At 38.7% G+C, this 18,735-nt stretch overlaps 1 long non-coding RNA gene across 2 annotated transcripts in view; it reads left to right on the forward strand.

Moving 5' to 3' along the window:
- The window catches only part of LOC139184229 (uncharacterized), a 309,385-nt gene that overhangs the window by 153,362 nt on the left and 137,288 nt on the right, over positions 1 to 18,735 (forward strand). The gene's annotated exons all lie outside the window — the stretch shown is intronic.

Here is an 18,735-nt window from a genome sequence, read left to right on the forward strand (position 1 = left end):
TAATAAAAAGTAGATCTTTGTAGAAGCATTTAGAAGATGTCACTCTATGATCAGCCAGTTGCAGTTGAAAGTTTTGCCTCCAGTTTTGGGCTTTTCATTAAACTTGGTTCCTTTCGGCTATTAGGTTTATGTTTGAAATATTGCTATCTCTGTATTTATTTGGAGTATGTTTGATCTTGAAACACAGTAAGAAATGCATCACTAGGATGTTAAAAGTACATATATTAGTGAGTAGAAGATGGAATGAGGATGCTCGTGGATATTTATATCTGTTGACAAAAGCCACATGATGTGAATTTATATTGTGTTCAAGAGAAAACCATCATTAGGCCTGATTAGAATTTACGTGAAAATGAGAGAGAGAGAGAGAGAAGGAGTAAACTGTTGGCTTGAACAAAGCATTATCTTTATCTTTGAAGGAACATATTCCAGTGCTTTATTTTTGCTATTCGCATTTCACCAGGATGTATTCTTGAGTGACAGATGAGTATTTGACAAAGCAATTCTCGTCTTAGGCAGAATGATCTAGCACCACATTGTGAAGACGATGGTAGTTAATGTTTTATTTTTAATATTATTAAAAACCTAATAGCTTCTCTGTCCTGTGTTGTCTTGGGCATGCTGACAACAAAAGGATAAATACAGTGCATACCAGGGTTCCTCTGGTAATACCGAGAACATGACGCATGTCATCCTATGATAAATTGGCTCTTTGTCTGTTCAATTTCAAAGCTAAAGCTCTGGAGGCAGAAGTGTTAGGAAGCAGGCATAATTCTGGCGTACAGAGGCCTCAGATGCACAAAATTAGTGTGCATGGAACAGATAACAGAGAAAGAGATCCACAGTGAGAGGAAGTTTGCACAGGTTTGTGGACTTCCTGGGGTTTAGGTAGTATTGGCAGATGTTAGGTGGGGAAAAAACATCTGTAAGCATGATAATGAGCATTCCCAGAATCTGAAGTGACAACTGTATCCAGCACAAATGCTGTCTTGTGGCCCTATTTGCATACCAATTAAATTTTAAAATAAAGAAACAAATATTGGGTTACTGAATTTGCTTGACAAATAATCTGCAGGGCTTACTCAATACAACTGGGTCAGGCATGTTGGCTGTTTGACAGATGTTGTATCTGTGAAAGATTTAAGCAAAAAATGTACCCAGATTGTTACCACCCACAGTTTTATAAGTAGGAATCTGAAATAGGTTAGAGATGGTTTGATACCCTGAGGCAGCCACAATGGAGTGCTTTTTCTCTGTGCTCTGCTAATGCATTCAGTAGATAATATTTAACACTTAGTTGTCAAAGTAGGAAGTTTAAAAATAAATTGTTGTAAATCTAACATTGCATTTCTCGATATCTAGTATTTTAGATTTGAATTGTACATTATACATTAAGAATCTGATTTCTTAAAGAGATAATTCCAATCTTCACAGTCATCAGAACCTGAGGGTAGGATTATATGCAATGAGGTTGTCAAGACTCTTCTCCAGAAACTCGAAAAGCTGGAAAACAAATACATCTACTCCCCCGTTTGGAGTATTCTCAAATATATTTCACAATTTCTGGATTTTGAGATACAAAACGTGTTTAAGAACAGACCTTTTGAAGGGATAGCTTTACTATCTACTGGATGTGACATATTAGAACAATAAAATTTAAATATAGAGTGCAGTACAATAAACAGAATATTTGCTAGGTACCAGGTACTATGTTAAATCCTGATAGTGTCAACATGAATAAGGCATGGGCTAGGGTCTTAAACACTTTATTACCTTGCTTGGAAGATGGACACAATTAGATTATTTCTTTATAATCGATACACTCAAGAGAAAAAGTAACACACCATAAATCTTACTTCTAGGAGTTTATATGTGAAGTTAGATACCAATTCATCATTATTTTATACAATGAACATTCTTCTGAAATGTGTGCAAATCAAACAGGTAAACTGAGTCATATTTCCCTTGATAAAGTCTTCAGAAGCACATTTTATTGCTATTTGCATGTTCTTTCATTTCGTTTATTTTCAGAAGGGATCACATTGTTCTGTTCAAGTTCTTTCTATTTCTCTTCCTCCTAGTTTTCTTGTCAAGTAGTTAATGATTTAAACCCTGAAATGCACTAAAAGCATTTGCTATTTGAAGGACGCCTGGGGTGAATCATCATTTAAACTGAAAATTCCTTTGCGCGAAAGATATTTTTTTCTATTTTGCAAAAATAACTGTAATATTTTCCAGTAGGGTATTCAAATAGCAAAAACTAACTTTGGTGGATATTTTCTTATCACTGTACATTCATGGGTTCAACCAACAGTTGTTGAGATGCTATCAAGTGCTGTGACAGCTGAACTGTATGAAGCTTTTTCTTCTTGAGACAGTTTATATATAGTCTGGCTTCCCTTGTAGCTCAGTTGGTAAAGAATCTGCCTGCAGTGCAGGACACCCGGGTTCAATTCCTGGGTTGGGAAGATCCCCTGGAAAAGGAAAGAGCAATCTGCTCCAGTATTCTTGCCTGGAGAATCCCATGGACAGAAGAACCCGGAGGGCTATGGTCCATAGGGTCACAAGAGTCAGACACAACTTAGCGACTAAACCACCACCATACTCCAGTGGCAGATATAAATCGATGGGTGGAACACTGGAAGGAAGAGGAGGCAATGTCATAATAGTGGTATATTTGAGATGCTTTGTCAGTTAAAAGAGCCAGAGAACAGCAAGGGATAGAGGTGGGAGGAGAGCACAGTGAGATAGGCATCCCAGAGAGGGTGACCCCTGACCGGCTTCTTGAGGAGCTCCTAGGTGAAAGCAGATGGAGGCATCACAGGCAGAGAATAACTTCTGCAACAGTGTGGCAAGTTGAGAGCATGGTGTAACAAGGGGAATTTCCAGAGGTCTTTTTGATTTACATTCTAGATTAAAGGGCACAAATGAAGTTATAGCAGGAGAAGAGGCTGGAAAGAGGAGACATTAAATGGCATTGGATGCTACATTAAGTAAGGAAGATCACTATCCTAAAGAGATACACGGGTCCCTTCAGTATTTAAATAATGGAATAATACCATCTCATTTACATTTTACTTTCTTCTATTTTTTTGCAAACTGAATTTTTTTTTAGACCATAAAATAGAATTTATTTCATAAAAATTAATTTTGTTACAATAGGAATGCCAAATGTTATTTACAGGTTGTTGTTTATGGAATAAATAGAGGTGGGATTGGGGCCATTCCTATAGCCCTGCATCCCCAGTCATATAAGCATGCCCACAGCCCAGCTGGGTGGTCCAGCTCTTTGCCCCCAGGAGAGTTGCTTCCTGCATCCAAGCTCTTGGTCATCTCTCCTCAGAGGGCCTGCTAAGGACCCTGGGTCTGCTTCTTGGTTGCTGGGAAGGGGACTGGGGGCTCTGGATCATCCATGGAATGGGGAAGGTCCCTCTGGAGCCCAGCGCACTGGAAGAGAAGGCAGGGAGAGAGGGCACATAGGAAATAGATCGACTGACCCTGTGAACTCAGAACAGGGGACATTTTATTTAGAAAGAGTGCTCTGACAACAATGAATGGGTCTAGATGTTCTGGAACAAACAATATAAGGAAAGAAAAAAAAATAAAGATGATTTGAAAAAAAAAAAATCCTTAATGCTGCCATGCATTTCAAACCAAACATTGCCAAAAAGCCTAATTAGATTTGAGGAGAAGGAAATGGCCACCCACTCCAGTATTCTTGCCTGGAGAATTCCATGGACAGAGGAGCCTGACGGGCTGCCGTCCAGGGGGTCTCAAAGAGTCGGGCACAACTGCGTGACTAAGCAAGCAAGCAATCGTGTTTGAACCACATTATTTTTACTCGGTAGATGAGACTGGAACGGTTCCTTGTTTCCACTTAGCCTCCCTGGTCCAACCACGTGTCCCTAGGGCTGAGTCCCACTGGACATTTCAGCTCGGATTGGACAGAGGCTTCTGCTGACCGGCCCAGCCCCTGGGCAACCAGCCCTCCTCCTGCCTGCTCTCTGTGGAAAGGCTCTCAGAGGGCAGACGCTTTCTTCTCCCTTTTTGCAGCTGATGTTGCCATTGCCAGAACACCATGGACAGAGTCCCAAGTTCTTTCAACAAAGCAGACTCGCATGCGATGTGACAGGTCTATAGAGCTGCTTATCAACTGGGAAGAGGCAAAGGGGTTGGCACTTCCAGGAATATGACAGAAAGAAAAGGAAGAGCAAAAAGCTGCTATCACACCTGCCACAGAGGGCAATAAGAGGTGTGAGATGGCAGGGTGGAGAGCTAGTGAGGGAGCGGAGTGTGTGGTGAACAAATGGCATATCTAGGGTAGCAAATGTATGTTAGAAACATTTTTTTTTTTAGGTCAAATTATCCTTTTGAAAGAAGAGGGTCATTCTGTCACATGATTATCATAATGCCATAGGTCATCATTGGCACTAAGGACCTGTGAATTGCTTCCAATTCTCCAGTCTACAAAAATAGAAGACCTCATATATATAGATTATCTAAAGCGTTAGTCACTAGTCGTGCTTGACTCTGAAGCCCCATGGACTGCAGTCCACTAGGCTTCATGGGATTTTCCAGGCAAGGGCACTGGAGTGGGTTGCCATTTCCTTCTCCAGGGGATCTTCCCGACCCAGGGATTGAACCCCGGTCTCCTGCACTGCAGGCAGATTTTCTATCAACTGAGCTATGAGGAAAGCCTATAGATTATCTAAGAAGGACCAAATAATTCTGGAAATTTTAGGACATTTTCTGAATGCTATGGATGAATATCCCGCTGTAGATCTCAGCTATATAGGATTAGAATAACAATGAATTTAGCTCTGGAAATCCAGTGGGTCATGTAAGTCATAGACCAGAAACTTTGGTGAAAAGTCAGTCAGTCTCACTGAAGAAAGTTTTATTTACGGTTAAATCTTGTTATAGATGCTGGAGTCATTGAGAGTGAAGTCACTAAATTCTTACCCTTAGTGAGTGTACGGAACCATTGATGGTTAATTGAAATTCTATATGATAAGAGCTGTTTTAGAGTAATTAGTGGGATCATGGGTAGATTTGGGTGTGAGGAGGCTGGGATGACATCATCACAGCTGAGAATCGTCAATGATATCTTTCTAGAGAAGGCAGAGCAGCAGTGTCTATGAGAGGGGTGCTGAGGTACATTCTATAAGAGGCAGTAGGCATGAAACTGCACAGTATGTGTGGGAGACTTTGGGGTGCTTGATTTGGCTGAAGCCTGAACTGGGAGGACAGGCATATAAGAGTTAAAGCCGGAGACATGGGCTGGACCTGGAGTTTGGGAAACATACTCCTGCTAAGGAGGCATTGAAAGTTTGGGTGTGGGAATCACTGATGGATTGTAATCAGGGGAGACTAGTGGCACATTTTATAAAATCTCTCTGATGGCTTTATCAAAGATGGGTTTGGGGAAAGGGTGTGGGGAGGGGAGATACTTGGTCTGGAGTAGTGGCAATAGTGATGTAAGATACAGATGAGAAATGTTTTAGCATTTAAATGGGCAGTAGATGACTGATATGGACACTCAGGGTTGTTGGGAGAAAGGGGAACCAGTTTTAGTGAGAAGGTAATCACTTCCCTTTGAGACATGTTGACTCAAAGAAAAAAATGCTTTTTTTAACTTTGAATTTTGAGCAGCACTGTCAATCTGTGAGGTACAGTAGCATCAGGAAGGGGCACAGATCTTATAAACAAGAGCCCAGTATAAAGAAAGAAAGTAGCACAAAACTCAGAAAAGGTGCATGTCAGCACAGGTCAAATGGCTGAGTCTCACTGTTATAGAGATGGTTGTGTTGTGAATTTCTGTGTTTGTATGTGAATGTGATTTAGAGTGGCAGAATTTTTGAACTAACTAAGGGCAGGCCATGATGAGAAGGTCTGAAATGGTCTGAAATTTTGTGTGACTAGAAATCATCTCCTAATTTTCTCTCAGCAAAACTGATGATTCTGTTCATGTTGTCAGAGGTTTAGTCAGTAGTAACTAGAATGTCTAAGTTCCTTTCCACTGTAACTGACCACATGATCAATTTGTTTAGAAAACAAATTTTATAGTTCTACCTTAGCTTCTTTTTTCTTTTCATGGCACCCTTCTGATGCATCTCTCTTTTGTAGTTTTTCCCTTTATTTATGGAATTTTACTAATTTGGATAGTGTGCCTATTTATATTAATCCTATTCTGTTTATTGATTTTCTTCTCATCAACAAAGCAGGGCACATACTGTCTTGTCCTACTTCTGCGAGTATTAAGTTCTCATTCTCTCCTTGGACCCTTCACTCTAATTTCCCTCTTGTAACCTGTGCATCGACCAGAAGAAAAATTGTCTTTTTGAACATCCTGTGGTTTTTCAGCAACTAAGAAGTGAAATACACAGATCTTTTGTGGTAACTATTTATTCATGTAAGCCTAGCAATAAAAATTCATTTTCATCGGGAACATATTTTGCTAAAAAGTGTTTTTAGAAAGGATATGTATCCTTTCCTGAAGTTGTTATGCCAAAATCCTCAGCATATTTGCCGCCCATGTTTGGATACAAGATTTTCCGAAACAAAAATATTACCAAAATTTTGCTCTGTTAACTAAGCAGGCAGAAGTCTGTATGTCCTAGGGACAGTCCAGGCTGGGTAAACATATTTTCGGCCCAAGAGAGCTTGTGGCCACTGGAAGACTAATCTGTATCAGGCTCTTCTGAATCTGTTCTCTAAGAGCTGGCGTTTCTTAACAATACAAGTTACTTCTGGTTTAATTTCCATCTCAATAAATGTTTTAAAGTTTTTACAGATATACTTAATTTTTTACTATTTGTCTACATCTGCGTTATAAAAGTAATTGACACTCATAATGATGACCCCAAAGTCATACGAAATGTTGAATCAAAGCAATATCACATTTGTTCTATAGCTTCTGAGGCTATAAAGTGGATTTGCATAAACAACGTGGAGTGACATTGAAAGGTTTCTTTAACCTAAAGCTTATGTCTAGTTCAGGCAGAATATCTCATATTTGACCTCTTTGGTTAACTCTGGTTTTGGTCTACAGCCTTGCTGAGAGCACAACCTTATGGTAGATGGACAGAGGGGATTATCTAGATTTATGGAGTACACGTGATAATGAAATATTTAATATGCAAATGCGTGAAATCCTTTGCACTTCAATGTATTGAATGTGTTCAAGTCTACTTGGCATAAGGAAGCCAAGTAGGAAATTATGTGTTTAAGGATGGCAAACTACCAGTCACCTGGAACATCACATCACTTCCCTATGCAGAAGAGAAATTGAAAATGCCCTGAATAAAGGCAGGCAGAACGGTAATGTGCCAACCCAACCTATCAAAGGAAGAAATGGAGAAAATGTGGGGTTGTCAAATTTTATATGAAGACAATAATACATATACTTTTTTTAAAATACAGAAAGAGATAATTCTAGCTGCTTGAAGAAACAAAGGGGCAAGTTGGAATGCAGTGACAGCTTTATAATGCAATAATAGAATGCATGTCTTTGGAGTGGAGTGGAACAACTGGAAAGTAAGGGTCAACATCACTAATTGTGATGAGTTAATCAGATCAGGGTCTTGACAAAAGCCTATTGGAGTTTGAAATGTTCTGCTGAGAAGCCCAGAAACTCCCATATTTCTCAAAGAGGCTTACTTAGCTGAGGTGCGAGAAGATAACTTCCTATTAGCTGGTCTTTCACAAGGTGAAGGTGTGTGCCTCTAGAGGGAAGCTTTGTTTTTTTCCCTATTGATATATAGTTGATGTATAATGTGTTCGTTTCGCTGTACAGCAAAGTGATTCAGTTACACATATAAAAACAATGTTTTTAAAATTCTTTTCCATTGCGGTTTATCCCAAGATGATGAAGATGGTTCCTTGTGCTGTTCAGTAGGAACTTGCTGTTTATCTATACTAGGTATAATAATTTGCATCTGCTAACCCCAAATTCCCACTCCATCCCTCCAACAAACCCCTCCGTCTTTGCAACCACAAGTCTGTTGTCTGTGTCCGTGAGTCAGCTTCTGAGATAGGCTCGTTGGTGCCATGTTGATTTCTCATATAAGTGGTATCTGATATTTGTCTCTTTCTAACAATGCCACTTAGTATGGTGATCTCCAGGTCTATCCATTTTGCTGCAGATGGCATCGTTTCATTCTTTTTATGACTGAGTAGCATTCCATTGTTGGAGAAGGCAATGGCACCCCACTCCAGTACTCTTGTCTGGAAAATCCCATGGATGGAGGAGCCTGGTAGGCTGCAGTCCATGGGGTAGCTGAGGGTCGGACACGCCTGAGCAACTTCACTTTGACTTTTCACTTTCATGCATTGGAGAAAGAAATGGCAACCCACTCCAGTGTTCTTGCTTGGAGAATCCCAGGGATGGCGGAGCCTGGTGGGCTGCCATCTATGGGGTCGCACAGAGTTGGACACGACTGAAGTGACTTAGCAGCAGTAGCAGCAGCATTCCATTGTATATATGGATCACATCTTCTTTATCCAGTCATCTGTTGTTGGACGTTTTGGTTGTTTCCATGTCTTGACTATTGTGGATAGTGCTGCTGTGAACATTTGGGTGCATATATCTTTTTCAGTTGTAGTTTTGTCCAGATATATATCCCAGGAGTGGGATTACTGGATCATATGACAATGATATTTTTTGAGGAGCCTTCATGTTTTCTGTAGTGGCTCTACCAACTTGCGTTCCCACCCACAGTGTAGGAAGGCTCTAGAGGGAAGCTCTCGTCTTGGTAGTGAGAGCCCAACCGGAAGTCCGGTTGTTGATGTGATACCTACGTATGCCATACCATCTAGACTTTCTCAGAAGACCAGCCCGATAGCACCAGCACCCCATGCTTCCTGACTTCCGTTTTGATTTTCTAGTTTATCACATTTCCATCTATCTGAGTTCTACTTAAGCCAATAAGAAACCTTCAAATAAAATATGTCCTGGGTTCATTTGATTTTGCTGGGATGTTTAGGTTTAATTCCTAGACTCTTCACTATCTTAAAAATGTCCTCCTGCCAGATGTGCCATCCTGCCATCAGCTGTCCTTCTAATGAGTTTACATGTTCTGAAAACAATGAGAGATTTACTTATTGTATGCAAAATTTCTATTACATCTGTAAAAATCCATATTTTTGTATATATTTAAAGTTTTCCTTATCAAGAATTATCAGATGAGCTCTTTGTTCTCTTTGTGTATATTTTAAGTCGCTTCAGTCATGTTCGACTCTTTGTGACCCTATGGACTATAGCACATTGGGCTCCTCTGTCCATGGGATTCTCCAGGCAAGAAATACTGGAGTGGGTTGCTGGTCCCTCCTCCAGGGGACCTTCCCCACCCAGGGATTGAACTAATGTCTCATGTCTTCTGCATTGGCAAGCAGGTTTTTTTTTTTTTTTTTTTAAACCAGTAGCACCACCTGGGAAGCTTGTTCTCTTTAGGTGTCACAAATGAAAGCACTCTGTTTTATATGGGACAATATGAAACCTATAATAAGTATCCTGCAAAAAATGATATATGAACAAATATTTATTGACTAAGGTAGATACTACACATTAGCTACACTGAATTAACAGCTATGAAACCAACAATTTTCTTTCTTTTTCACTTAACAGCTTAATTTTCCTGCCACATAGGTGACAATTTTTATCCATGTTATATTCATTTATGTTAAAGCTCATCATACCTTTGGTAAAATAGGTATTTGTATTGATTATTCCACATCAATTTATTATGGGGTACAATGTGGTATTTCAATCTGTATATTCAAGTGTTCTTTTATTTTGAAATGATTTTCCTGATTTGTACATTTAAACTTTTGATCCACTATTTTATTTCCCATCTCTGGTGTTACCAGTGTGTATAGTCAGAATCTCCTCCCCCACCTTTTTCTAAGCTACATTAGATCTTTGTTTCAGCGTTTGGGCTCCTATTGCAGTGCACAGGCTTTCTCTCTAGTTGCAGTGTGTGGGCTTCTCTCGTATCAGCACCCGGACTCTAGAACATACGTATCAATAGCTGTGACGTGCGGGCTTAGTTGCTCCATGGCATATGGGATCTGAGTTCCCCAACCAGGATTCGAATTCATGTCCCTTGCATTGGCAGGCAAATTCTTAACTACCAAGGAAGTTCCTCCCTGGTCTTTTTTTTTTAAAGCCAAATTTATTGATATATAATTTACAGCCGGTCAAGATGCAGAATATCATCTCTCACCCAGAACTTCCCACATGCCTCTCTGTAGTCCCAGAAGTCTGCTTTCGTATAACATTTTGCACCAGTGATCCTGTTTTTTGATAGGTCCATTCTTTGTGGCCTGGGAAAAGGCTTACTTTAAATATTCATGAAATACAAATTAAGCAACAATAAATATCACTTTGCTCTGTTTTACTGGAACATATTAAAAATATGAGATCCATGATAAACATAGTATAGTTGGCAATGTTTTTATCTTACTTGTGGGAATAAATATCAACATATTTTTGGAGGGAATGATAAAACTTTTAAAATATCTAGTTTATTAAACTTATCCATTTTTAAAGGAAGTGTTGGAGATATGCATTGGTATTAATATATAAAGCTATTAATCACAGCATTTTTTTATAAAACTCAAAAGCTATTGCCAAATGAACATTCAGCTATATGAAATTTTTTATATTGTATCTGTTTAATGGGGTATCATGTAGCTATTAAAATATATTAATATGTGCTAAGTCGCTTCAGTCATGTCTGATTCTTTGTGACTTTGTGATTCATGGACTGTAACCTGCTAGGCTCCTTTGTCCATGGGATTCTCCAGATAACAATGCTGTAGTGGGTTGCCATTTCATAACTGTTATAGGATATGATCATTTTAATAGGTAAAAATTGAGTTAGGATTGATTCCTTGGCTTATAAATATTAGACTTCTCCAGGGGCACAATGGTAAAGAATCTGCCTGCAATGCAGGAGATCCAAGAAATGCAGGTTCAATCCCTGGGTTGGGAAGATCCCCTGGAGGAGGAAATGACAACCCACTCCAGTATTCTGGCCTGGAGAATTCCATGGACAGAGGAGCCTGACAGACTACAGTCCACAGGCCCACAGAGTTGGACATGATTGAGCATGCATGCACACATAAATATTACTCCTTTCTCAGAGATGGCCTGACTCCCAAAGATTCTGTCTCTACCACACCTTGTTGATCTGAATTTTCCAAAATTTCTATAATCAACATGGTTTCTTTTACAACCCCATGTAAAAAAGGAAGTTCAGCTATTTCCTGTGGATGTTATATAATGAATATTTGTTGTTGTTTAGTCCCTAGATCGTCTATAGATGACATTGTCATCTGTAATGAATATAGATGCTTCTATATTCTTCCATAATGAATAATGATGCTTCCCCAGTGGCTCAGACAGTAAAGAGTCTGCCTGCAATGCGGGAGACCCTGGTTCGATCCCTGAGTTGGGAAGGTTCCCTGGATAAGGAAATGGTGACCCACTCCAGTGTTCTTGCCTGGAAAATTTCATGGACAGAGGAGCCTGGTGGACTACAGTTCAAGAGGATCACAAAGAGTTGGACATGTCTGAAGTGACTTAGCATACATAATGAATATAAATGGTATATAATTAATATCATGAATAAATGCTTCTGAGGCCACAATGCCAAGTTTGTATGCCAAAAATAATTTTTAAATACAAGGCTTTCTAGAGTTCATTAAAAATTTTAGAAACTACTTTTATAACAAATAAGATGTCAAGGAAAAATTATAGGTCTTTAAATGCTAAAGTAATACCATTCATTTAAGAACTATTTTAAGAGAAAGTACCTTGAGAGAAAAGACCTGAGCTAATTAAGTTTCCTTTAATGGCTTTTGTGGGAGACATTTTATTTTTTGTTGGTCTTTTGATCTTGATGGCAATCCTTAGACTTTAATTCATGGATATATAAACATGAAAGGCATATTTGATACAACATTTGGCTGGAATTGATCTACATAGTCATCTGAATAAATCTTCAAAAATCTGTCATGGCAACAAGAATGCAGAGCATAAACTCCTTGACACATGTGACCTGCTCATGTCGGAATTGTTTAAAACGTCTCTTTAGTTTCAGCCCAGTCCTTCCTAGTGGAGCTTTCTTTATCACTTCTCACTTTCATCCTTCTGGATGTTTATATCTAATAAGAACACACTTGTTTACTTGTTTCAGTTAAAATTATTTTTACATTTTTTTCACATTTCAAAAAAGCAAATATTCACTTTAATTTCCAAGTCAGATTATGTGTAGCAAATGTCTGTTTTTTTTTCAAGACATGAATTATGTTCACAGGAATAAAATATCATTAACGATGCAAACTGAATTGTCTTTTTATCTGAGCTGTGAATCCTTGAGAGTAGAGAATGTATGTTTTGTTCACTATGATTTTTTTTTTTGCTTAGAAAATAAGGATCAATAGCTACTGGTTATAAATGAATATCATACTTACATTATGAAAAATCAACCTAAATGACAGGGTGTCAAAATAATCTCAGTGACATAGGCGTATTCAAATTCTCTCTAATTTTTTAAAAGAATGCTTATTTTTTCCAGATATTATAAAGTGGATATATGAAAAATAGAAATGAAGGAGCATAGAGTTGATCTGATCAAGCAAAACTCTGTTGTTCTTCTCTGTTCTTTCACATGTCATCACATGACTTTTTCTTGTTTCTAAATGGAATGATTTCCCCTTTATTTAAATCCTACAAAACAGCCAAGAGTCATGGAACATTTTGGTTCCTCTTCACTTGAGCACTGCTTGCGTTCATAAATTGCTTTCTAGGATGACATGCCTTTAGAGTCTTATGAATCATTAGTTGGTTATGGTTATAATTTGAGAAAGGGACAAGGTCTCACATTTCAGCACTCCCTGGGTATGTAAGGATATTAAGATTTTTCTATCTAGCATAATCTAAGTCTAGTAGGACCTTTCGTCAATAGTAATTACTGGGATTCTGTTAGTCAACTTACAAATAAAAAGAGACTGTAGATTCATAGAACAAACTAATATAAAACCAATTTTGTCATATTTTTAGTAGATCATGCTCTAAATTAGGTGCTCCTTAGATATCTCAACTGTATGGACTAGTTAAACCAAACTCTAGGAAGTCCAGTGTCCCTATGCGTAAACTATACCCTTAAATCTTCCTTTCCCAGCATATCAAGTCACCTTGACACCATTGGTGAATTCTGCTTTTTCTTTGTCAGTGTAGCTGAAAATCTGGTTTGTTTCTAAACAAACCTCTATCAACTCACTGACTTCCTTGGTGAAATACTTCTTGGATACATCCTTTGGGCTAAGTTTCGATCACACTGAGGGCTTCCCTCATAGCTCAGTTTGTAAAGAGTTCACCCACAATGCAGGAGACCCTGGTTCGATTCCTGGATCAGGAAGATCTACTGGAGAAGGAATAGGCTACTTACTCCAGTATTCTTGGGCTTCCCTTGTGGCTCAGTGGGTAGAGTCCACCTGCAATGTGGTAGACCTGGGTTCAATCCCTGGGTTGGGAAGATCCCCTGGAGAAGGGAAAGGCTACCCATTCCAGTACTCTGGCCTGGAGAATTCCAAGGACTATGTCCTCCATGGGGTAGCAATGAGTAGGACAAGACTGAGTGACTTTCACTTTCACGTTCAATCACATTATCAAGACTTTGCTTAAAAGATGTTTGGAAAGTGTTAAGTGTTGTATGTCCATTGTTCTAACTACTCAAAAACCTTTAAAGACAGAAATATAGATAGAAACATAGACATTAGAGGCATTGAAAGAACAATTTATTTTCTGAGACATAGTCACCAAAAGTGGCCCCTGTTCAACCCTTTCTTTAAGAGAAAACGTTGGAGTTATGGATGGCATTATGAAAAGAAGAATTACAATGGTGAAACACTAAAAGATATTTTAAAATAATACCTCTTTTAATGTACTTGTTCCCCAAGGATGAGGGACCAGCCATGATCTTGTTTAGACTCATCCCCAAGCTTGCTCCATAAATGTAAGAACTCTGCTGTTTTTGTCCCAGGCGTATGCTAAATGCTTCTGTTATTCATAGGCTCGCATCTGTTTATATACTATCACATTGTCATGGGAAAGACCAAAATGGCAGTGAGAAATTAATCAGAGCTCTACTTAAGGTGAAACCTGAAGATTATTATATACATTCTAAATTGGCAAAATGTTATTTAGGCAAGTTCAGCATATCAGGTGAACTCTATATTTCTTTGGAGCCTACTGGCTCCTATTAGCTATCAGAAGAATGGCATACATGTATCTTACAGAAAGGTGTGATTGGACTTATCATGATTGACTGCTCTCTAGTCCCGTGGTCTAGTCAAGATTCATCCCAGAGCCCCACACAACAGTTGACATGTACCATACAGAGATAAACTGTATCTTCTTAGGGTTAGTATATTTTTATTTTCAAGAGTGTTAAAGAAAGATAAGAATTGAGAAGTCTGTAACTATCCTTATCTTATTTCTATGGCCTGGAAAAATGTGCATAGTTTGTCTTTACTCTAGATTTTAAAAATATAAATAAATCAAAAAGGAATCCTGTTTTCTACTCTACTTCTAAAAGCAAGACTTAATAACATTTCATTCAGGGTTTGATCCTTTATACCAACACAAAAGGATAGATAATGTCCTAGAAGATTATCTCAAGGCAATAGCCTTTGCCATGTGTGTTTCATCATAGAACTTTTGCTCCATCCTTGACTGATGGTCATGTTCTGCTATAAGCAGGACAGTGACACCAGTCAACTCTACATCAGATCTGCTTCTCGAGGTTTGCAGAATTGTCCAATAAAGGTCATTCAATTCCTGAGAAAACAGACTAAAATAGACTTTTCACAGGATTGGTGTTTTTATGAATATGGTGAAATTTTCCTAAGGTCTTTAAGCTATGCAATTAGGTACCTTTTTGAGATAGACTGGGCTGGATGGAAATAAAAACTAGTGGCCATTCAATATAAAAAGATGAATAGTCTGACTCTGAAGTCTTACTTTGGTAGAAAATGACTTGTTTTTCACGCCATCAAAATCAAAACTGCTGATCAATGGAGAAATGAAGTTAGCTCAAAAAAAAAACTCTCCTTTTCTGACACTGTTTATAAGAAGACATACTTGTGTTATATCATTGAACAAGACAGACTTTTCTCTAAATCATCTGTTGTGATCTGGCATCTTAAAATGGAAACTATTTTTTTTCATAATCTATTAGTTTTTTTTTTTTTTAATGATTGACAAATTTAATTTTCTTGGGCTCCAAAATCACTGAGCATGGTGGTTGCAGCCATGAAATTAAAAGAAGCTTGCTCCTTGGAAGAAAAGCTATGACAAATCTAGATAGCATGTTAAAAAGTAGAGACATCACTTTGCCAACAAAGGTCTGTCTAGTCAAGGCTATGGTTTTTCCAGTAATCATGTATAGATGTGAGAACTAGACTGTAAAGAAGGTTGAGCGCCAAAGAATTGATGGTTTTGAACTGTGGTGCTGGAGAAGACTCTTGAGAGTTCCTTGCACTGCAAGGAGATCTGACAAGTCAATCCTAATGGAAATCTATCCTATATATTCTTTGGAAGGACTAATGCTGAAGCTGAAGGTCCAATATGTTTGCCACCTGATGGGAAGAGTCAACTGACTGGAAAGGACTCTAATGCTGGGAAAGATTGACGGCAGAAGAAAAGGGGGTGGCATAGGATGAGATGCTTAAATAGCATCACTGACTCAATGGACTTGAGTTTGAGCAAACTCAGGGAGATGGTGAAGGACAGGGAAGCCTGTCATGCTGCAGTCCTTTGGATTGCAGAGGTGAACATTACTTAGTGACTGAACAGCAACAACAATTGGCGTAAATGGTTAAAAAAAAGAGGTTAAAAATAAATCTATAAGTTTCTCTTTCCTAAAAAACAGTAACAAAATGCACCATTTATATCCTTCAAATTAATTATTTAATTGATAAAAAAGACTGCTTAAAGGCTTGGTCAATGTAAACGTGGCATAATTATTGTGTTGGGGAGCTTTTTTTGTTTTAATTAGAAAATAAAAATATTTGAAAATTTCTTTTGCCTATTGATTTTACCCTGGGATATTTGTGAAAATAGTTGCATTGATAATTCATAGATGAAGGAAGTTTATTCTTAATATATCAAGATACTTTTACAATAATTTTTTTTTTCTTGCTGTTGTTTCCCCATCTCTTATCCCTGTCTTGCTGCCAGTTCCTATGTCCCCTCCCCATAAAGAGTTTGCTGACTTTGGAGAATTGTTTCTCTCCAGAGTCAGCATGTAGTGAGTTGATTTTTTAAAAAATTTATTTATTTTTAATTGGAGGATAATTGCTTTATAATACTGTGTTGGTTTCTCACATGAAACAATATGAATCAACCATAGGTATATGTATGTTACCTCCCTCTTGAATCTCCCTCCCACCTCCCACTCCAATCCACTGCTCTAGTTTGATTATTATAACATATCCAGAAAGAAGCTTATACAAGGTCTTACATGCAGGACAGAAGGATACCTCTAAAGACTTCTTGACAGATTGGCTACCTAATTTGTGGGCCCACAAATTGAAATGAAATGAAAATGCAGAATTTCTTGTTCATAAATGATGAGGAATTTTAAGATGGTGACAGCAGAGCATTAGAGCAAGTGAGGGCCCTTTGTGACTGACTGTGTGGGTCAATGCCTATGAAGCTAATCCTGGCTCCTTGTTCTGGAGGCCTCTTAACTCTTCTCTTTCTCTGCTCTTTACATCACCGAGGAACATTTATTCCCTCATTTATCATAGAATTTGTATTTTCTGTCCCTTCAGTAGTTAGGATCCTTAATTTTGCCTTTCTGTCATTTTTGGATTCATATGTTGCCTAGAAACTGTCCACAGTATCTTTTTTGACAACTTATTCCAGTATATCTTTGTTTCTTTTTTTAATGTATTTTTTTAAAATTTTATTTTATTTTTAAACTTTACATAATTGTATTAGTTTTGCCAAATATCAAAATGAATCCATCACAGGTATACATGTGCTCCCCATCCTGAACCCTCCTCCCTCCTCCCTCCCCATACCATCCCTCTGGGTCGTCCCAGTGCACTAGCCCCAAGCATCCAGTATCGTGCATCGAACCTGGACTGGCATCTCGTTTCATACATGATATTTTACATGTTTCAATGCCATTCTCCCAAATCTTCCCACCCTCTCCCACAGAGTCCATAAGACTGTTCCATACATCAGTGTCTCTTTTGCTGCCTTGTACACAGGGTTATTGTTATCATCTTTCTAAATTCCATATATATGCGTTAGTATACTGTATTGGTGTTTTTCCTTCTGGCTTACTTCACTCTGTATAATAGGCTCCAGTTTCATCCACCTCATTAGAACTGATTCAAATGAATTCTTTTTAATGGCTGAGTAATATTCCATTGTATATATGTACCACATCTTTCTTATCCATTCGTCTGCTGATGGACATCTAGGTTGCTTCCATGTCCTGGCTATTATAAACAGTGCTGCGATGAACATTGGGGTACACGTGTCTCTTTCCCTTCTGGTTTCCTCAGTGTGTATGCCCAGCAGTGGGATTGCTGGATCATAAGGCAGTTCTATTTCCAGTTTTTTAAGGAATCTCCACACTGTTCTCCATATGATTCAACCACTTGTTTGGTTTTCTTCTTTCCGTTGAAAGCAGATTTTTCTCCTACCCCACCTTGTGTGATCTGGTTCCCACACCGTGTTCTTTGTCCTTCATCCAACACTTTTATTGCCTTGATTGTGGGGCTCTGGGATGAACCTTGACTGGACCGTAGGACTAGAGAGCAGTCCCAGCGTTCCATTACCCTCACAGGCCACTTTCCCTGAGGATTCCCTCAGATGCTCTCAGGTTATAGAGAGATCTAAGAAACAAATATGCACTTTAAATTTCCAGATGTGGTTTAGTTTTGCATTTATGACCTCATTTCTACTTTTATGTGACCTGAACTAGACACTCACTTAGAAGGAGACTAAGGTTCCCTTTCATCATCACCAGGAACTCTTAAGAAAACTTGAAACCTTTGGCTTTTTTGTTATTTGTTTTTATCTCTCCTGGGCCCCACCAAGTCTCTTCTAGCTCTGTAGATCAAAAACTAATTCTCAAGGAGGAAGAGGAGGACAGATCAACAGAAAAGGAAAAGGATGTTTTTAAAAGTGTATACCCTAGTTCAGCACCTCAAGTACTCAACCTGGACAAGTAAGGCCAAGGAACCAAAGAACATATCAAGATTCTTTTCAGTATTATCTCTTCTAGCAGTTAGGTCGTCTTCTCCAGACAGCAGTTCAAGGATCTGAGCCAAGGAGATGAGTGAGGTTATTTGTAATTCATCCAGCCCTTTATGTTCCAAAAATAGTTTTAAGTGTCTAAGTTCAGTCGCTCAGTCATGTCTGACTCTTTGTGACCCCATGAATCGCAGTACGCCAGGCCTCCCTGTCCATCACCAACTCCCGGAGTTCACTGAGACTCACGTCCATCGAGTCAGAGATGCCATCCAGCCATCTCATCCTCTGTCGTCCCCTTCTCCTCCTGCCCCCAATCCCTCTCAGCATCAGAGTCTTTTCCAATGAGTCAACTCTTCGAATGAGGTGGCCAAAGTACTGGAGTTTCAGCTTTAGCATCATTCCCTCCAAAGAACACCCAGGGCTGATCTCCTTCAGAATGGACTGGTTGGATCTCC

This window comes from Bos indicus, chromosome 7 (assembly GCF_029378745.1).
Source record: "Bos indicus isolate NIAB-ARS_2022 breed Sahiwal x Tharparkar chromosome 7, NIAB-ARS_B.indTharparkar_mat_pri_1.0, whole genome shotgun sequence".
Lineage (NCBI taxonomy): Eukaryota > Metazoa > Chordata > Mammalia > Artiodactyla > Bovidae > Bos > Bos indicus.